This window comes from Nicotiana tomentosiformis, chromosome 5 (assembly GCF_000390325.3).
Source record: "Nicotiana tomentosiformis chromosome 5, ASM39032v3, whole genome shotgun sequence".
Taxonomy (NCBI): Eukaryota; Viridiplantae; Streptophyta; class Magnoliopsida; order Solanales; family Solanaceae; genus Nicotiana; species Nicotiana tomentosiformis.
In genome coordinates, this window is record NC_090816.1 from 68,681,855 (window position 1) to 68,700,315 (window position 18,461).

The 18,461-nt window shown below is 37.7% G+C and overlaps 1 non-coding gene across 3 annotated transcripts; it reads left to right on the forward strand.

The window, feature by feature from the left end:
- Positions 1 to 2,469: 2,469 nt before the first annotated feature.
- Positions 2,470 to 17,818, forward strand: LOC104086059 (uncharacterized). 3 transcript variants are annotated; one of them, XR_011407848.1, is made up of 3 exons: positions 2,470 to 2,832; positions 14,970 to 17,282; positions 17,404 to 17,818. It is a non-coding gene; the product is annotated as an uncharacterized protein (transcript). The 3 variants fall into 3 exon arrangements; XR_011407849.1 differs by lacking the exon at positions 2,470 to 2,832 and having other exon boundaries at positions 14,819 to 15,071; positions 16,974 to 17,282; XR_011407847.1 differs by lacking the exon at positions 2,470 to 2,832 and having other exon boundaries at positions 14,762 to 17,282.
- The last annotated feature ends 643 nt before the right edge of the window (positions 17,819 to 18,461 follow it).

Genomic DNA, 18,461 nt, shown 5'->3' on the forward strand with positions numbered 1-18,461 from the left:
CACGAAAGGTGATGTCGTGTCGTTCTATTTATTTATTTGGTGAGGTTGAGAGTAAAAGCACGAAGGGTGATGCCGTGCGGTTTTTCTTATTGTTTTAATTGCTCAATTCTTTTAAGGATTCTCGGTTTAATTCTGTCTTTTCATTATTCTCACTTTTTATGTTGTACTCCCCCACTGCATGTTCCCTTTCCATTATTTCTGCATTATTTCTTTATTCACTGTTGTTGCCACTAGCATGATTATACTGTTCGGGTTATATGTGGGTGTCTTGTCTTAGTCTCGTCACTACTTCGCCGAGGTTAGGCTCGACACTTACCAGTACATGGGGTCAGTTGTACTGATACTGCACTCTGCACTTTTTGTGCAGATTTTGATACCGGCTCGGGTTAATCGAGATTTTGCTATTGGTCCGATGTCCGGAGACTCAAGGTAAATTTGTCGGCGTTCACAGACCTTGAAGTCCCCGTCTATCTTTTCTGTTCTACTGTTTCTTTCATTCAGACAGTTGTATTTCTTTCAGACTATTACTTGTAGTAAATTCTAGAATGCTCGTGAATTGTGACTCCAGATCCGGGTGGTAGTAATTAATACAGTTTATGATATTCCGCACTTACTATATTTCATCTTAGTTAATTATTGTTAATTTCTGAATGGAAATAAGGAATTGGTTAATAATTCTCTAACGTTGGCTTGCCTAGCAAGTGAAATGTTAGGTGCCATCACTGTCCCGTCGGTGAGAAATTTTGGGTCGTGACAGTTTCAGATACCATATTTTACTTCCCATTTTGATTATATAAATTGGCATAATTTCACAGAAAAACTAAGGTAAATTGGCGTAACTTTACCTTTTTTCCCTCTCTTTTGGTGATTTATAGTCTTTCAGAAAGTTATCATCTTTGCTTATGATGTGTTTCCATTAACCAACACGTAATTCTCCAAATTTCATGTAAGGACCTTTTACGGTTAAAAGTATGATAATTTCGTAAAGAGATTTGCAGATTGCTTTGATTTTAATCATTATTCAAAAGTAATTGCAGTGGTGCCTATTGGCTATTGCATTTGCAATTTGATTTGTTTCCATAGGCTGAAAGAAGATTGATTGTGTTTTTCTTTTTGTGCCTGCTCTGGGAGGTCGAGAGGTGCTTCAATATTATGTTATATCATAGTCATCAAACACGACGAGACTAACATCATTAAATATTAGTATGACCAACTGAGATTTCCAATTAGATATGGACAATTTGGAAGAAAGTGTGACTGTTGTGGTGCTCAGCCAGAAGAGAACTTCCCAGCTCTATGGGAATTGAATTCAGACCAGCACTATACTTTTGGGAGGCGTGGTCAAGTCTAGCTGCAGAAAATTCTAGGTATGCATGATCTTTTATGATTGCAATCTCTATTGCCTCCTCTATATATGTTCTGTTTGTAGTAGAAAATTTCAATAATTAAAGTTTTTGTTATTGAAATGTTTATATTTATCGATCTTAGTAATTTCTTAGACAGACTGTTATGCTATGTTTTTTGAGGTGGACTGCATGAGTATAAAGATGAAAAGAAGAAGATGCAGACAGATTTTATTAAATGGGAGAACGTATAGGGGTCCGCTCTTAATTGAGCTGATGATGAGACCAACTTTTTTTCAGAGGTTTAAACGGAAGACTAAATTCCATTTCATTTTGAAATGAACTGCGTGACTCTTGCTAACTGCATCATTTTCTTTAGATAAATGATTACTAGCTCTTAGAGTGGACTTTTCCTCGGCTCTATTTATTATCGTTATTGTTGTCTACTTGTCTTAGTCAACAAGATGGAGAATTTTCTGGAAAAAAATTTACAAACTGGGCCAGTGAACTGACTCGACCCCCAAATAACACAAGTGAACAAATAGAGTATAGTAGGACGCTTGAGAAAATCACTTTCGTGCTGCGACGTGCAAACCTACAGCGTGCCTGGTGAGTCACCATTAATAATTGACTTAGAAAGGAGAACGTCGTGGCTAGAAAAAGCACAGTGAATAATATTTGGGAAACAACATATTCTTTTTGAAGATAGAGGGACTTGAACACTACAATTTGGAAAGTCTAGATTTCAGTGTCAGACTGTGGTTGGCAAGTTGCAGGCTTCTTTACCTAGCTGATTGTATTTGTAATAGTCTTTTCTGTATCCTTCCTAATAAATTTGATGTTCTCAAAGGGACGTGATTGTAATAGTCTTGACCAACAATAACATAAATGCTTCACTTGAATGGATTATTCAAATTCGCATTATATGTTGCAGAGTTTATTGTGATGCTTGTAGATTATTTAAATTTGTATTATATGTTACAGAGTTTATTGTGGTGCTTGTAGATTATTTTTATTTCTTGTGCATTTCCTCTGTTTGAATTAGTCTGCCGACACTTCCTCAACGCCCTTTTGTTGCTCTCACTCTCAGCAAATATTAATTTTTTTTTTTTTTTATTGTGTCACCAACTTCTTTTGAGTAATTCCTGTAAAAATTAAAATCGTTTTGAGAACTCTACAAGTATGTTTCTTCTTTTTTCAAATGGAGCACGCAAATTCTCCTCAACCGGCAAAGAGAAGGGCTGCAAAAAGGGATTATTTAGAGATAATCCTGGTCTTAATGATGAGGAAGAGATATTTGAGCAGGAGCGTGGATATTTCAAGAGACCAACTAATGAAGTGATCACTGGGAGAAGAATTGTTAAAGTTCATTGCCATCAAAAGGCATCAGCTACAACCGCTCCTTTATCTAACCCTTCTTCCAGGGATCCGCTTGGTTCCACCTACTGATACCATACCACTTTAGAAGCGCGGTAAAAAGACGGACAAGGTAAGACTTATGTAATGACCCAATCGGTCATTTTGACTTTTAGAACCCTGTTCCCTAAAATAAAACTTCTCGTATGTGCTTTTAATAATTTATGACTTGCAGGGATGGTTGGTTCGTGATTTGAAAGTGTTTGAGTTGAAATCCGAACACTTAGTTCCTTAAGTTCGCTTTAAAAGGTCAAGTTTGATTTCGGTCAACATTTGAGAAAACGACCCCGGAATAGAATTTTGACGATTCCAACAGCTCCATATGGTAATTTTAGACTTAGGAGCGTGTTCGAAATTTTATTTGAAAATCCGTAGTTAAATTAGGCTTGAAATGGCTAAAATAAGAATTTAAGTTTGGAAGTTTGACCGGAGAATTGACTTTTTGATATCGGGGTCGGAATCCAGTTCCGAAAATTTTTATAGCTCCGTTATATCATTTATGATTTGTGTGCAAAATTTGAGGTCAATCGGACTTGATTTGATAGGTTTCGACATCGAATGTAGAAGTTGGAAATTTTAAGTTTCATTAGGCTTGAATTGGAGCATAATTCGTGGTTTTAGCATCGTTTTATGTGATTTGAGGTTTAAAATAAGTTCGTATGGTATTTTAGGACTTGTTGGTATATTTGGTTGAGGTTCCGAGGGCCTCGGGTGAGTTTCGGATAGTTAACGGATCAAAAGTTGGACTTAAAATAGTTGCTGCAAGTTTTCCTTTGTGCTGGAAATTCTGGGCCAAGATCGAGCCCAAGATCGAGCCCAAGATAGAGACCCACGATCGAGGCCATGATCGAAGCCACGATCGAGGCCGAGGATCGAGGCCACGATTGAGGCCATGATCGAGGCCATGATCGAAGCCACGATCGAGGCCATGATCGAGGTCAGGGATCGAGGCCATGATCGAACCATGATCGAGGCCGAGGATCGAGGTCATGATTGAGGGATGCCTGGGCAGAATTATAAAAGAGGGCATTCATCTCATTCGTCATTTTTAACAAATTGGAGCTTAAGCAGAGGCGATTTTTGATAGATTTTCAAGGAAAAGATATTGGGGTAAGTGATTCTAACTCGGATTTGATCAATATACATGAATATATCATTATTTTCACCATTTAATCAGTGTTTTGAGATTGAAATTTGGGAAATTTTTAGAAATCTCATAGAAACAAATTTTTGAGATTTTGGTATCGATTCGGAGTCGGATTTGAGTGAAACTGGTATGGTTGGACTCGTAATTGAATGAGTTATCGGATTTCGTAACTTTCGCCGGATTTTGAGACGTGGGCCCCAAGGTCGAAATTTTAATTAATTTTGGATTTTTATTGAAAAATGTAGTATTTTCTTATGGAATTGATTCCTATAATTTTTAGTAATTGTATCGAATTATTTTGGCTAGATTCAAGCCATTCAGAATTGGATAATCGAGAAAAAGGCCTTCTAGTGGATTAAATTGGAGCAAATTGAGGTAAATCTCTTGTCTAATCTTGTGAGGGAAAAATTACCCCATAGGTAATTAAAGCAATAATTGTTGTTAATTGTGGGAGCTACGTATGCACGAGGTGACGAGTGTCCGTGCGTAGCTACTATAAATACTAAAGTCCGGGTAGTTTAGGACTCAAAGCATGAATTACTTGTGTAAATTGTATTTTTTGTTTAATTAATATTATTTGATCTCTATATATATTGTGAATTGTTAGATAAAAATATTAAAGGATGGAAATCTTATATGTTTAATTTTTTTGTGTAAATTAATTAATTGTTAAAAAGAATTTGTTCATCCTCCCGAATTGATCTTATAATGAATATACTCTCTTTCTGGAGGTACATAAGAAAAATGTCCTCTTTTCTTGTGGAGCGGGCCGAACGCCTCGGCAGGATAGATGCATCTATGGATCGTGCCGCACGTCTCTCGGCAGTGTACACGATAATCTGGATCGGGCCGTACGATCTCGGTAGAAATTGAGCCCGATCCAGGCAGAAATCATGCTTAATAATAATAATAATTACATGATACTTGGATAGTTTATTGCAGCTTGTAAAGCTATTTGATAAATTAAAATTTATTGAAATTGAATTGCACCTTGTAAAGCTATTTGATAAATTTAAAATTTTATAAAAATTGAAGGATTTAATTAATAGATTGGAAATTGTTGCATTTGAAGGATTTTTATTATTTCTGCTAATTGAATAAAATTATTGTTAAATCTGTGAATCATGCTGATTTGAATAATTATAATTTATTTCATTTATTATTGTTGACCCTTAGTGAATGTCAAAGCCAGTCATCTCGTCTCTACCACTTCGAGATTAGGCTTGATACTTACTAGATACACGTTGTTTACGTACTCATGCTACACTTGTTGCACTTTTTGTGCAGGATCTGAGACAGATACTAGTGGAGGACCTATTATCGCACATCCTCGTTATCCAGGGGCGTAGTGGTGAGCTGCCTTTCTGAGCCGTCCTGCAGCTACCAGTGCCTCTTCTTGTATTTTTAATTTTATCTATTTTTATTTTAGACAGTATTTGGAGTTTTGTATAATTTACTAGATGCCCATACACCTGTGACACCAGGTCTTGGCACACACATTGGTAGAATTTGGTGTCTTATTATTTTTCTTGGATATAAATTTTATCGATATATGTTTAATTTATTAGTTGGCTTACCTAGCTGTAGTATTGGGCGCTATCACGACCTATAGGTGAAATTGGGTCGTGACAACATGGTATCAGAGCACTAGGTTCACGTAGGTCTCACAAGTTATGAGCAGACCTAATAGAGTCTTGCGGATCAGTACGGAGACGTCTGTACTTATCTTCGAGAGGCTATAGGGTGTTAGGAAATTACCTTTCTTCATATTCCATCATGCAATTGATGTAGTTCTAAATATCCTTCTCTTATTCTCTCTCAGATGGTGAGAACACGCTTTAATGAGGTTCTAGACCAGGGAAGAGCTACTCCCCCAGTTGCTAGAGGCCGAGGCAGAGGCCGAGGGAGGGCTCCAGCCCGTGGTAGAGGGCGAGGACATCCCAGGACTGTTCCAGTTATGCCGCCAGTGGGTCCAGCAGAGAATCCCATTATTAAGGAGCAGGGTGAAGTACCTGTGGCAGAGCCAACTCCGGTGGATTTCACATCTGCACCGGGATTTCAGGATGTCATGGGTTGTATGTTGCGGTTCATGGACAATATGACTCAGGCCGGTTTATTTTCGGCAGACCCAGCCACATCTAAGACGGGCGGCAGAGCACAAACTCTAACTGCACAGGCTCATGGACAGGCAACTGCTGTATATCAGACCTAGGGTGCACTACCCGTGGGTGGAGCCCAGCCAGTGGCAGCAGCTACACCTAAGCCCAGGCTAGATGTAGCCGTTGATCCTCAGAAACTATTGGACAGATGGACTAGACTACATCCTCCTTTCTTTGGGGGTGAGCGACATGAGGATCCCCAAGATTTCATTGATCTGTGCAAGGATGGACTGTATAACATGAGGATATTGGAGTCTCATGGGGTAGACTTTGCTACTTTTCAGCTAGAGGGCAGAGCCCGTAGTTGGTGGCAGTCTTATGTTCTTGGCAGACCAGCAGATTCTTATCCCATGACTTGGGATATGTTCACCCATATCTTTCTGGACAGGTATATTCCACCCTCTTAGAGGGAAGAGTTGCGGTTTCAGTTTGAGCAGCTCCAGTAGGGTCAGATGTCAGTGACCGATTATGAGGCGAGGTTCTCTGAGTTATCTCGCCACGCACTTATGATACTCCCTACTGAGGCGGAGAGAGTACGGAGGTTTGTAGCTGGTTTACATACTGGCATTCAGGCCACTATGGCTCGAGAGGTTGAGATGAGTACATCTTATGAGCTAGCCGTGGAGATAGCCCCAAGGATTGAGGGTGTACGTCATCGTAGCCGAGAGCAGGTTACTAGAGATAAGCGGTTTAGGTATTCTGGAGAGTTCAGAGGTGCTCCGTCTGGGGGCAGAGGTCAGTTCGTGAGAGGGCAGTCCAGCAGGCCCCCATATCCAGCACCACCGCCTCCTCGAGGTGCTCCAGTGCGACCCTATCTTAGTGCTATACCAAAGAGTTCTTATCGCCCACCAGCTATTCAGGGTTCTTCTAGTGGGTATTCAGGTCACCAGAGCCAGACTTCTAGTCAGCAGCTTATCGCACCGAAAAGTTGTTACGATTGCGGGGATCTCGGTCACATACGGAGATTCTGCCCCAGACTGCGGGGTAGACCAGTGCAGTAGGGTCAGCAGCCTATGATTAACGCACCAGTTGCTCCACCAGTAGTCCGACCACTAAGAGGTGGAGTTCATCCAGGCGGAGGTTAGCCAGTTGGCGCTCCAGCTCGGTTCTATGCTTTTCCGGCCAGACTAGATGCAGAGGCCTCAGATACCGTGATTATAGGTATTATTTCTATTTGCGGCAAAGATACCTCAATATTATTTGATCCAGGATCTACGTATTCATATGTGTCATCTCTATTTGCTCCATTCCTGAGTGTTTCTCGTGAGTCCTTGAGTACTCTTGTTTATGTGTCCACTCCTCTGGGCGATTCTGTTATTGTGAACCGTATCTACCGGTCCTGTATTATTACATTTTGTGGTTATGAAACTAGATCAGATCTCCTATTGCTTGAGATGACCGATTTTGAAATTATTCTGGGCATGGACTGGTTATCTCCATATCATGTTATTCTAGATTGTCATGCCAAGACTGTTACCTTGGCTATTCCAGCATTGCCTAAGCTGGAGTGGAAGGGTTCGTCTGTTAGTTCATTTAATCGAGTTATTTCTTTTATAAAGGCTCAACACATGGTTAAGAAGGGTTGTTTGGCTTATCTAGCCTATGTTCGGGATACTACTGCAAAGACTCCGGCTATTGATTCAGTGCCTGCAGTTCGGGAGTTCTCCGATGTATTTCCTTCAGATCTTCCAGGTATGACACCTGATCGTGATATTGATTTCTGTATTGACTTGGCTTCAAATACCCAGCCTATATCTATCCCACTGTATCGCATGGCTCCGAAAGAATTGAAAGAATTGAAAGAACAGCTTGAGGAGTTACTAGCCAAAGGGTTCGTCAGACCGAGTGTATCGCCTTGGGGTATACCAGTATTATTTGTGAAGAAGAAGGATGGAACAATGCAGATGTGTATTGATTACCGTCAATTGAACAAAGTCACACTTAAGAACAAGTACCTGTTGCCGCGTATTGATGATCTATTTGACCAGTTGCAGGGTGCTAGGGTGTTCTCTAAGATCGATTTTGAGGTCGGGGTACCATCAGTTGAAGATTCGGGATTCGGATGTTCCGAAGACTACTTTTCGGACTAGATATGGTCATTATGAGTTTCTGGTAATGTCCTTTGGTTTAACTAACGCCCCGGCAGCATTTATGGATCTGATAAACAGGGTATTTAGGCCATATATTGATTCGTTTGTCATTGTCTTTATTGATGACATTTTGATTTACTCACGCAGTAAGGAGGAGCACGAGCAGCATATGAGAGTGGTGCTTCAGACGTTGCGGGAACAAAAGCTATATGCTAAGTTCTCCAAATATGAGTTATGGCTAGAGTCTGTAGCATTTTTGGGACATATTATATCGGGCGAAGGTATTAGAGTTGATCCCAAAAAGATTGAGGCAGTTCAGAATTGGCATCGTCCCACTTCGGCGACTGAGATCGGGAGTTTTCTCGGTTTAGCAGGTTATTATCGTCGGTTCGTGGAGGGTTTTTCATCTATTGCAGCACCTTTGACCAAATTAACCCAGAAGGGTGCTCCGTTCCGATGGTCTGATGATTGTGAGGCGAGCTTTTAGAAGCTCAAGACAGCATTGACTACAACACCAGTGTTAGTGTTTCCTTCCGGTTCGGGGATGTATACAGTATATTGTGATGCTTCACATGTTGGTTTGGGTTATGTATTAATGCAGGAAGGGCGAGTTATTGTATATGCTTCACGTCAGCTAAAGCCCCACGAGTAGAATTATTCGGTACATGATTTGGAGTTAGCTGCGATTGTTCACGTTCTTAAGATTTGGAGGCATTATCTTTATGGGGTGTCTTGTGAAGTTTACACTGACCTTCGCAGTTTGCAGCATTTGTTCAAGCAAAGGGACCTAAATTTAAGGCAGCGCAGATGGCTGGAATTACTGAAAGATTATGATATTACTATCCTATATCATCCGGGCAAAGCAAATGTGGTTGCAGACGCCTTGAGTAGAAAGGCGGAGAGTATGGGTAATTGTCTTTCATTTCAGCATAGGAGAGGCCATTAGCTTTGGATATTCAGTCCTTGGCCAACAAACTTGTACGGCTGGATATTTCAGAGCCCAGCCGAGTTCTTGCATGTGTTGTAGCTCAGTCTTCACTATTTGAGAAAATCAAGGCTTGGCAGTATGATGATCCACACTTAATGGTTCTTCGAGAAACGGTACTACGGGGTGGTGCCAAGGAAGTTACTATTAGAGCGGATGATGTTCTGCAACTCCAGGATCGTCTATGTGTTCCTAATGTGGATGGACTGAGGAAAAAGATCCTAGAGGAGGCACACAGTTCTCGGTATTCTATTCATCCAGGTGCTACGAAGATATATCGTGATTTGAGGCAACATTATTGGTGGAGGCAAATGAAAAAGGACATAGTTGAGTATGTAGCTAGGTGTCTAAATTGCCAGCAAGTTAAATATGAGCACCAGAGGCCAGTGGCCTACTTCAGCAGATGACTATACCAAAGTGGAAATGGGAACGCATCACTATGGACTTTGTAGTTGGGTTACCGCGGACCTTGTGGAAGTTTGATGCAGTTTGGGTCATTGTTGACAGGCTGACCAAGTCGGCACATTTTATTCCTGTTGTGACTACATATACTTCAGAGAGGTTGGCCCAGATTTATATTCAGGAGATAGTTCAGTTGTACGGTGTGCCAATTTCTATCATATCAGATAGAGGCCCTCAGTTTACTTCACATTTCTGGAGAGCAGTACAGAGTGAATTGGGGACCCGTGTAGAGCTCAGCACAGCCTTTCATCCGCAGACCGATGGGTAGTCATCGCGGACAATTCAGATTTTGGAGGATATGCTCAAGGCATGTGTGATTGAATTTGGAGGTCAGTGGGATCGTTTCTTGCCGTTGGCCGAGTTTGCTTATAATAACAGTTACCAATCCAGCATCGAGATGGCTCCAGTTGAGGCTTTATATGGTCGGCGATGTCGTTCGCCCATCGGTTGGTTTGAGCCCGGTGAGGCTAAGTTATATGGTACTGATTTGATGAAGGATGCCTTGGGAAAGGTAAAGTTGATTCAGGAGCGATTTTGTACATCGCAGTCCAGATAGAAGAGTTACGCAGATCAGAAAGCGCGTGATTTATCCTTTATGATGGGTGAAAAAGTTCTCTTGAAGGTTTCGCCGATGAAGGGAATCATGAGATTCGGGAAGAAGGGCAAGTTGAGCCCAAGGTTTATAGGCCCATTTGAGGTGTTAAGACGAGTTGGGGAGGTTGCTTATGAGCTTGCATTGCCTCCCAGTCTATCGGGAGTTCATCCGGTTTTTCATGTATCCATACTCCGGAAATATCATGCCGATCTGTCACATGTGTTGGACTTCAGCACAGTTCAACTAGATAATAGTTTGGGCTATGAAGAAGAACTAATTTCCATTGTTGATAAACAGGTTCGCCAGTTGAGGTCCAAGAGGACTTTTGTAATAAAAGTCCAGTGGAAGGGCCAACCAGTCGAGGAAGCGACTTGGGAGGCCGAGAAAAATATGCGGAGCAGATATCCACACTTATTCGGCACTCCGGGTACAATTCTAAACTCATTCGAGGACGAATATTTGTTTAAGAGGTGGAGAATATAATGACCCAACCGGTCATTTTGACTTTTAGAACCCCGTTCCCTAAAATAAAACTTTCTGTATGTGCTTTTAATGATTTACGACTTACGGAGATGGTTGATTCGGAATTTGGAAGTGTTTGGGTTGAAATCGGAACACTTGGTTCCTTAAGTTGGCTTTAAAAGGCCAAGTTTGACTTCGGTCAACATTTTGAAAAAATGACCCCGGAATAGAATTTTGACGATTCCAACAGCTCCGTATGGTGATTTTGGACTTAGGAGCATGTTCGAAATTTTATTTGGAAGTCCATAGTTAAATTAGGCTTGAAATGGCTAAAATAAGAATTTAAGTTTGGAAGTTTGACCGGGAAATTGATTTTTTGATATCGGGGTCGGAATCTAGGTCCAAAATTTTTTATAGCTTTGTTATGTCATTTTTGACTTGTGTGCAAAATTTGAGGTCAATCAGACTTGATTTGATAGGTTTCGACATCGAATGTAGAAGTTGGAAATTTTAAGTTTCATTAAGCTTGAATTGGAGCATAATTCGTGGTTTTAGTATCGTTTTATGTGATTTGAGGTTTAAAATAAGTTTGTATGATGTTTTAGGACTTGTTGGTATATTTGGTTGAGGTCCCGAGGGCCTCGAGTGAGTTTCGGATGGTTAACGGATCAAAAGTTGGACTTAAAACAGCTGCTGCAATTTTTCCTTTGTGCTGGAAATTCTAGGCCAAGATCGAGCCCAAGATAGAGACCCACGATCGAGGCCATGATCGAATCCACGGTCGAGACCAAGGATCGAGGCCATGATCGAGGCCATGATCGAAGCCACGATCGAGGCCATGATCGAGGCCGAGGATCGAGGCCATGATCTAGGCCGAGGATCGAGGCCATTATCAAACCACGATCGAGGCCGAGGATCGAGGTCATGATCGAGGGTTGCCTGGGCAAAATTATAAAAGAGGGCATTCGTCTCATTCGTCATTTTTAACAAATTGGAGCTTGAGCAGAGGCGATTTTTGATAGTTTTTCAAGGAAAAGACATTGGGGTAAGTGATTCTAACTCGGATTTGATCAATATACACGAATATATCATTATTTTCACCATTTAATTAGTGTTTTGAGATTGAAATTTGGAAAATTTTTAGAAATCTCATAAAAATGAATTTTTGAGATTTCGGTATCGATTCGGAGTCGGATTTGAGTGAAACTGGTATGGTTGGACTCGTAATTGAATGAGTTGTCGGATTTCGTAACTTTCGCCAGATTTCGAGACATGGGCCCCAAGGATGAAATTTTAATTAATTTCAGATTTTTATTGAAAAATATAGTATTTTCTTATGGAATTGATTCCTATAATTTTTAATAATTGTATCGAATTATTTTCACTAGATTCAAGCCATTCAGAGTTGGATAATCCAGGAAAAGGCCTTCTAGTAGATTAAATTGGAACAAATTGAGGTAAGTCTCTTGTCTAATCTTGTGAGGGGGAAATTACCCCATAGGTAATTAAAGCAATAATTATTGTTAATTGTGGGGGCTACGTACGCACGAGGTGACGAGTGTCCGTGCGTAGCTACTATAAATGCTAAAATCCGGGTAGTTTAGGACTCAAAGCATGAATTACTTGTGTAAATTGTATTCTTTGTTTAATTAATATTATTTGATATATATATATATATATATATATATATATATATATATATATATTGTGAATAGTTAGATAAAAATATTAAAGGATGGAAATCTCATATGTTTAATTTTCTGTATAAATTAATTAATTATTAAACAGAATTTGTTCATCCTCCCGAATTTATCTTATAATGAATATACTCTCTTTCCGGAGGTACATAAGAAAAATGTCCTCTTTTCTTGTGGAGCGGGCCGAACGCCTCGGCAGAATAGATGCATCTATGGATCGTGCCGCACGTCACTCGGCAGTACACACGACACTCTGGATCGGGCTGTACGACCTCGGCAGAAATCGTGTTTAATAATAATAATAATAATTACACGATACTTGGACAGTTTATTGCAGCTTGTAAAGCTATTTGATAAATTGGAAATTTATTGAAATTGAATTGCAGCTTGTAAAGTTATTTGATAAATTTAAAATTTTATTGAAATTGAAGGATTTAATTAATAGATTGGAAATTATTGCATTTGAAGGGTTTTTATTATTACTGCTAATTGAATAAAATTATTGTTAACTCTGTAAATCATGCTGATTTGAATAATTATAATTTTTTATTATTATTATTGTTGACCCTTAGTGAGTGTCAAAATCGGTCATCTCGTCTCTACCACTTCGAGATTAGGCTTGATACTTACTAGATACACGTTGTTTACGTACTCATGCTACACTTGCTGTACTTTTTGTGCAGGATCTGAGACAGATACTAGTGGAGGACCTATTATCGCACATCCTCGTTATCCAGGGGCGTAGTGGTGAGCTGCCTTTCTGAGCCGTCCTGCAGCTACCAGTGCCTCTTCTTGTATTTTTAATTCTGTCTATTTTCATTTCAGACAGTATTTGGAGTTTTGTATAATCTACTAGATGCTCATACACTTGTGACACCAGGTCTTGGCACACACATTGGTAGAATTTGGTGTCTTATTATTTTTCTTGAATTTAAATTTTATCGATATATGTTTAATTTATTAGTTGGCTTGCCTAGCTGTAGTATTGGGCGCTATCACGACCTATAAGTGAAATTGGGTCGTGACAACTTACCAATTATTTTCTCAAGAATCTGGTGTCCTCTTGCCGAAATAAGAAAAAAGAAAAAGAGATCCAATATATTCTTTTGTTGTTAGGTTGGTCGCTGTTACACTGTAAGTTAAGTGATATTTTATGTCTCTTTTTTTCTTTCTCTTAGTGGAATCAGTCATTAATGCTTCATTTGAGCATGTTGCCGACATCACACCCCTTGGGCGTGGTCCTTCTCCTGACACTGTATCAATGCAGGATGCTTCGTGCACTAAGCTGTCCTTTGTGTGTTTTTTTTTTGGGTTGTGTTGATTGATTTTTTGGAGATTCAAAATCAAAAAGGTCTACGGATTAGTAGTATCTTTTCATAGCCGCGCGACTTTGGAGAATAAGAATTTTTTATGTGCGAGGTAGGTACATGTCACAGATTTTGCATATCTATGACAAGTATCTCTGAAATTGGGATGTAATTTATGTTATATTCATTTGGTATTTTGTTTGAACTCGTACATATATTTTTCTTATAGTGTTAGTGGTTTTGTGGACACAGAATTATCCTTCTAATTTGACAGTACTCCAGTTAATTTGATTTTATATAAATGTATATATGTACTACGATAATATTAACTTAGAAAATAATATTGTAATATTCTTAATATGATCATTATTTTTGCTATAACATTTTATTAGTACAATTGACTAGGGGTGTGCATGGACCGGGTTGGTTCGGATTTTATCAAAATCAAACCAAACCAATTATATCTGTTTGGATTGGTTCAGTTTTGTCGGATTTTTCGAGTTTTTCAGGTTTTTTTTTGTTATATGAATATTATTTCAATCTTGCATTATTAAAGTTATAGATAAAATTTTGATAAGTGAATATGTTTACTAAAAAAAAACAAACATATGATCTATGATCTATTAAAGTGAAATAACGGGAGAATTATTTTTAGTAACACATAATAGTTTATTTTCTTAGTCGTCTACCAATAATTTTTGGTTGATGTACGCTTTCAGGGTTAACCAAATTTAATAATTAAACATAAAAATCAATATGATACCTAAATAATAATATATTTTATGTAATTTTAGATTATCGAAATACCACTTCAAATTTGAAAAACATATAATAAATCTTGACATATGAATATGAAAAAACAAAGAGATTTTTAATGCATTTCAATAACACATAATAAGAAAGTGATACAATCTATTATTTAAAGTAAATAAAAATGAATGCACTTTATAGTTCTATTAAATATTATATCCCATGAAAGGATCTCAAATATTTTTAGATATATTTTAAATCAAATTCTATATAAAGTCTTAAAATTATATTTTATATGTCGGTTTGGTTCGGGTTTTTTTACTCAATATCAAACCAAATCAAATCAAACCTAGCCGGGTTTTTTAATCAATTTGGTTTGACTTTTCGGTTTGTTGCGGTTTTCCGGTTCGGTTTGTACACCAAAAAGGAAAAAGAATCATATTCCTTGCTTAATACTGGGTCATATCGAAAACAGATATTGATTGATGATTGAGCTCTTTGACGTACACAAATGGATATCAAAATAGAAGAAGATTAATTCTGTTGTGGTACTCAGCCAGAAGAGGATTTGCCAGCTCTATGGCCTATGGGAAATGAACTCAGGCCAGCATTATACTTTTGTGAGGCATGAATCAAGTTTAGCTGCAGAAAACCCGAGGTACACATGATCTTTTATGAGTATAATATCTATTGCCTCCACTATAGATGTTCTGTTTGTAGTAGAAAATTTTAATAATTAAACTCTTTTGTTATTGAAATGTTTATATTACTGCTGTCAGTAATTTCTTAGACATACCATTATACTATGTTTTTTGAGGTGGACTATTTTTATGAGTATAGAGATGAAAAGAAGATGCAAAATCTCTTTATAAAAAGGAGAACTGTAGGGTTTTGTTATTGATTTTTTGGTTCTGTTGGGATAGACCAGAGAAATACATGTATAGATAAGTTTACAAGTTGCTCCAAATATTTTATTGGCTTCTTCAACTTGTGTGCAAAGTCTTGGAAGCCAATTCAAATTTTGGATGGGCAAAGAAAGGAAGGTATAGATTCAGCTTGGGACATCAAGATCTCTGTCTTGTTCCTCTTTATTTCATATTATTTTAACTGTTTAAAACTTTGTCGAACAAACATTTTAATATCATAAAATTTATGCTAATCCGCAAGGATTTTGCTGTTTTTACGTTCATCTTTCACTGTAAACCTGGCTTGTAACCATCTCAGTGATATGAAGGTCAAATACAGTTCTGATATATGTTCCCACTGTAAAATTTTGAAAGAGAAATAGAGAATGTACTTCCTTTTAACCATCTCGGTGATATGAAGGTTAAAGACAATTCCATTATATGTGCCCACCGTGAAATTAGAAAATGGACAATGTGCTTTCCATAGTTGCTTAGTGTTTCAAGTTTAATTTACTCTTCGGATAAAGTATCCAAAAACAGAAACATACTTTTGCTATATGTCAGACAATTGCATGTTAATATTTTCTCTAGGAGCTGTTAGCAAAGCACTCTGTCAATGCGCATGTTATTTGTTAAAAGGTCACAATAACTATAGAGGGAAACATAGGCTGAGGAGCAGGGATATTGAACAGACTGAAGACATATTGGCAAATACATTGAGAAAAGAACCACCGTAGAGATAATAATAGATTATTCTAAGAGGAAAATGAAAAACATAAAAAAGATCCATTCTGCTTGGTAAAGAATGTGCCATATAGCGACTACTATCGGTAAATGGACAATTCGGCTTTGTTGGTATAGTTAGAACTTAGACGTCAATTTTGTTGTTGCAGTCAATGTAATTTGAAAGCGTGTGATCGTCTTCACCTATGTTAAGTGGTCCGGCAATGAGACTTCTCATTGGGGCATGATTTGGCAACCACTTATCCTTCCAGTTTATTAAGTGGCACTTATTCTTATCACTTGATGATTTAGATCTGATCGATAACATTCTATCTTGTTGGAGGTCTGCTATTCAAATCGCATCTCATATATTTTATTAAGTCATTTTTTACTTTCAAATGGGAGTTTGGATGGAGTATTATTGATTCATAATCCTGACTCTTAGCATATTTTATTAAGCTATTTTATTGTTAATGTTTAGTTTACTTTTTCTTTTTAAATTGATAATTTATTTTAGTATTTAACTGTTTTGTTGTTTAGTTAGTTTATAACTCTTTTGTTACACAGGCAAGCAATTTATATTTGCTAAATTGTTTAATGTATGAAATAAATCTTTATTAAAATATTGTTTGTGAAATTCAACAAAATTGTGAACTCCATTATAGCAGATAACTTGTTAAATTAAATAGATGTTGAACTTTTACCAAGTCATTCAAGAAAAAAATACAATTTCAAAATGACGTCGTTGTAAGGCCCTGTTATGAACAGAAAAATAAGTTGGTTAGGTGTGTCTGTTGCCGTTCTTAGTAGTGGTTGTTCGTTGTCTTTCGTCGTAGTCTCTCCCTGAATACGCTTGCACAAAATCTTGGTCCGCCTCTGTTACTCTGTGATTATTTTTTTAATTTGATAATGACGTTTCTCTTTCTGGTAAGTCCTTAAATATGGCCTTTGCCAGAAAGTATTGGCAGAACGATAGCTTTTTAAAACTATGGCGAGGCAAGGGTTCCTGGTCAGTAAAATGCAAATTTGGACAGCAATATGCCTTTTTTACAAGTGGTTGGACGACTTTCGTGGAAGAAAATCACCTAAAAGTAGGTAATGTTTGTGCTTTCGAATATATTAAGAACCCCTCTTCTGTCAGATTAAAAGTCTCTCATTTCGGGGGAGAAGATATTTCGTCTCACAGGCCATTAACTAAAGTTTCGATGGCACCATTTTATGTGGGGTCCCCGCTCACGATGGTAAGCTATCAAACTATGTGGGATGTCTTTTACTCTGCTACCTTTTTTTCCTTCCATTAGTGGTGGTTTTTCTCTTTTTGGCGGTGCATAAGGTTGACCTTCGCCGAGGACTATTTTGCAGGACGGTAGCTATTTAAGACTACACGTTTTAGGCAAGGGATCCTGGAGAGTAAATGGGGTTGCACTTGTGTCTCTGGCCCTGTTTGGTGCTTTTGTGAGTCGGGCTGAAACTTCAACCGTCTATATTTTGACCCCCAAGGTCTTCACTGGTTTGATTGTTGGTGTCATGCTTCCCTACTGGATCTCTGCCATGACCATGAAAAGAGTTCTTTCTTTTTAAATGAATATTTTTGGTTCTTATAGATTAGTGGTCAAGAGACTATAATGATTCAATAGATCTTTCTATTGAAGTAGTTTAGATAAACGATAATGTGTTTGTGTTTGGTGCTGTTCTTGTGTTAGGCTTTCAAATGTAATATTAAATTGAAGTCCTTTTTTTAACTATTAAAACAATTTCTATCTTGCCCTTTGCGCTTTGATAACATAGTTTGTTTACATATTAAATTTATATCACAGCCCATATTTCGTGTAGAAAAGTCTTACAATTTGAACTTCTCACAAGATCTCTTCACTGAGCTAATAGCCTAATACTACACTATGAAAAAAATTTCACTAAATAATATAAATTGCTAACTTAATAGGTTTGGGCTCGGGCTCAGCACGGGCCATTTCTCACTAGTAGTTCTTTATACGGCTATAAAGCGTTGCAGTAATTAATTAATTGATTAAACAAATATTCCTAGGTAGTAAATTTATTCAAGCAAACAGATCTAAAATAGTTTTTGTTCACTTTATAAAAATATATCTATCACTAGAAATTCATCAATAACAAAAATAGATTCACTGTGACTGAAAATCCTTTCCAGTTTTTCACATTCAAACTATATCCATTCCTAAAGTAAAACTGTATAATACTAATATAATTATATTATTTAATCACGATATATAACACATCAAATAATGTATATGAAAATGTTTATCATAACTTTATTTTTCTTTTTTGCGTAATCCAAATGTATATTAAAAATTTATTTCCTTTATTGTATATTAAAATATATATCAAAAAATTATTTTTCGTCTTTATATATCTCAGTGTATAACACATAATTTCTTGTGAAT